A 3580-nucleotide genomic window follows, 5' to 3' on the forward strand; every position below is an offset into this window, starting at 1 on the left:
TAAAAAAGATGTAGGGATAGTCCCTTAAAGCATAATGTGGATTGGGACATGCAAAAATTAATATATTGTTATACCAATGGTATCCACTATGCTGTTATCGAGAAAATCTAATATAATTTGAATCAGTTTCAATGATAGTGTATTCTAACAGCGGATATCACATTTATTTTGCGCCACTCTAAATACTGAAAACATTCCTGCTTTTTGAAAAAAGATTTTTAATGGAATCTTTAAAAACATAAGGCAACCATCAGTGGTACATGATTGGTGAGACAAATTCCAAAATGTTTTACTTTCTAGGAATTACTTTGACTCAAAATCACATCAAAGAAGATTTGACAAATTTAAACACAGGTACAGCAAAAACTTGAAACAAAAGATTAGGCAAAATTCAGCGAAGTCAAAAAAGTCATCAGGACACATACATTCAAAATAGATTTGAAAACAGAAAAAACAAAGCAAAAAAACATTAAATGAAGCACCAAATCATTTTGGAGTGGATGAATGCAGAGGAAATAAGTGAAGAATTAAAGGAAAAAAGGGGGAAAGCTGCGGCCTCAATTAGTATTACAGATTCAGCAGTTCCATAAATGCAGGTCTGCCGACGTGTGCGTGTTTGGAAGATAGCCTAAAACCTCTATGTGATGAGCTCAAACAAAATTAAGCTAAAAAAAATAGTTCAAAAGACAGGCTCTTCCTGTTTGTAGTAGAAACAAACATCCATATCACGTTTCGGATTAGCCCCCTGCTGGGCAAGTTGATTAGATTGAAGCCTTCCTCAGGGCGGGAACAGGTAGAGACAGAGTAAACTTGACCCTGTGTGAAGGCAGACAGAAAAATAATTTGCGGAATGTTTTCAGTTATTTAGGCGCTTGCATAAGTCACATGTTTTGTATTGCATAAAAACTAGATAAACCTAATGGGAACATAATCCTTACCCAAGTCGTAGGTAGGGATTACAACAAACCCACAGAGGTTGGGGTTGAAGCCCTCCGCTGGTAAAGAGAGCGCCGCATGTACCCACGGGCAACCAGGAATCGGCCTCTCAATATTCGGACTGGTACTGGAAAAATAAATAAAATATAGCCGTGAGATCCCAGGCTGTATCAAAAAAAGTTGTGCACATGTAGCACCTGCATAGGGTAAACCCCAATATGAAAAGGCTCATACCTTATTGAAACCCAAATTAGAAGGCCAAGTTAGAAGGGCCCTCGGGTCAAGGTGTCGTGTATCCGCCGGCTATGCTTGTGTGGCACTAAGGCCGGTAGGACTTGTGCTTGTAGAGGCACTCATGTGAAGTGCGCTTCCGAAAGAGATTTGCTGCGATGGCTCAACTGTTTTGCCTGAACAACAAATGAGACAAGGAAAAGCGGGGGGTGGACAAGTGAGGGGAGGGAAGGAAAGTGGGGGAAGGTAAGAGAGATGGGGAAGAGAGCAAAGAAAAAAAAAAGAAAAAGGGGAGGGAAAAGGGGACAGAAAAATAAAAAATAGTTGTAATAAAATGAATTGAATACATGCAGAGGAGACTAACATTAAATCGTCTTGAAATGCCGGTTGAGGTGAATATTACTAAATGTGCACCGTAATACATTAGACGGCTGTGTACCTTGCTTGCGTTGAGGAAACGGGCAGGCGAACTGGTGCAGAACAGCCTCGTAAGGCAGCTATTCTTGCATTCTCTTCGTACGGTGCAGCAGCTCCAAAGCACCGAAGAGCTGAATTACCATAGCAGAATGAGGCACTGCCGTCGCTCCCGCGGGTGTGTCTCATAACGCATGAATGTGATTGGGTAGGCAGTAGTTCCTGGTCGGTCCGTGTATTCGTGCACGGATTGGTCCGGTGCCCTGTCAATTTCTGCACCTGGGAGGTGTGTCTCCTCATTCCAGAAACTGACAGGGCAGCCAGAGTCCGAGTCAAATGATGATGTGTAATATGTGTGCTGAATTGCGAACGCGAGAAAATGAATCTACGTTCGTGGACCCGATGGGAAGGAAAAGAGAGGGGAAAGGGGGGGAGAAAAAGAAAAAGGGAGGGACATTTTTCAAAAAGGAGGGCTGTTAAATTGCCTCATCAGCCATGAAGCCGCAGCGTGTGCAGGGCACAAGCATGAAGCGTGCATGAATTATTTTAAGATGGATGAGTGATCACAAAATTGTAATCCGCATTGTTAAGCGGGTTTTATGTTGAAACAAAAAAGGGAGGAGCAAGTGTATTGACTTATGTAACCACTAGTGGAACTAGTGGGAGCGGAACATGTGAAAATAAAACACAAAGTAATGTCAAAAAGATTTGCGCTCTCAGTGCTAAGGGTATTGCGGATGTCATTGTGTAAATTGGCAAACATGGCATTATCTCATAGGGCACAGAGATGTTATACATTTGTGCTCTCAATGCTAAGGATATTATGGATGTCATTGTGTGAAATGACACACAAAACATCAACTCATAGGGCATTGGGTGATTGAATCTCCGGTTTCATGTTAGGGATTGACCTCAGTACATCAAATTAGGGGCAAGAATTCGTCATTCAGACCATGGCTATGGCTAGAAAGTCTGTGGATCCATCTTGCTTCTTTGAGCTGGAGACTGTGCAGTATATTTGCAGATTCCTTGACAACATCTAGGATCCACCCTTTGATGTCATTTGGAGTATGGTGCATTTCCAAAAAATGATTTACTAAAGGTGCCGAAGTATTTTTGCACCTGATGCGAGATCGGTGCTCAGAAATTCTGATGCCAACCGATCGGCTTGTCTGGCCTACATACTGTAGGCCACAGGGGCATTCAATGCAATAAATTGCTTGTTTTGTTTTGCAGTTCGTCATTGAATTCAGATTCCACATCTATGACAGGTAATCCTCACAGCTTTGCTGCTTTGGAACATTTTCTGCGTCAATGACGTCGATACGCTGTCCTCGAGGCTCTCTGTTGAGCTGACGTCACCGGATGTTATAACTAGGACGCACGACGCCCGTAGCCTAAGTTCCGTTATTTCCGTGAACGTTTTCGCTTCGGAGATCTCGGCACGCCTCGGTTCTTCTGTTACTTCTATTGGTTCTTCGAACTTGGTGTTTGTGAAGATATCATGTCTTCTTCTTCTACCCCGTGGTTGGGATTCAAGAAGTGTCGGGACTGCGGTTCCAAGATGTCACTTATGGACCAGCACGACATCTGCCTCTGGTGCCTCGGCAAGGACCACGCCACCGATGACTGTGACGATTGCCAGTCGTTAACGTTGAAGGCCTTGCGGGAGCGGAAGAAGCTTACTGTAGGTAGGGTTTCCAAACCCCGAAAGTCAAAATCCACTGGGCCTTCGACCGACGATTCGAGGGGCAACTCTCTGCGTCATTGGCATAAGTCCAGGGGGTCTCCGTCCTGGAGTGGTTCCCACCATTCCTCTGCCTCCTCGAGGCACTCGGGGAAGCGCCGTCACCGGTCGCCTTCCCCATCCTCGTCCGAGGACTCCGCCAGACGGCGGGTTGCTTGTCCCAACAAGCATTCCTCTCCTGCAGAATGGGATGCATTTCGTACGGGGATGATGGCGATTTTCCAATCACAGGGCTCTGTTCCGTTCGTGCCT

The 3580-nt window shown here is 44.6% G+C and overlaps 1 long non-coding RNA gene across 1 annotated transcript; it reads right to left on the minus strand.

Moving 5' to 3' along the window:
* Nucleotides 1-246: 246 nt before the first annotated feature.
* On the minus strand, nucleotides 247-1754 carry LOC138568953 (uncharacterized). The gene is made up of 4 exons (XR_011303023.1): nucleotides 1607-1754; nucleotides 1171-1343; nucleotides 939-1063; nucleotides 247-816 (listed from the first exon to the last, which is right to left on the minus strand). It is a non-coding gene; the product is annotated as an uncharacterized lncRNA (long non-coding RNA).
* Between the last annotated feature and the right edge of the window lie 1826 nt (nucleotides 1755-3580).

This window comes from Ambystoma mexicanum, chromosome 2q (assembly GCF_040938575.1).
Source record: "Ambystoma mexicanum isolate Mex_15411 chromosome 2q, UKY_AmexF1_1, whole genome shotgun sequence".
Classification (NCBI taxonomy): domain Eukaryota; kingdom Metazoa; phylum Chordata; class Amphibia; order Caudata; family Ambystomatidae; genus Ambystoma; species Ambystoma mexicanum.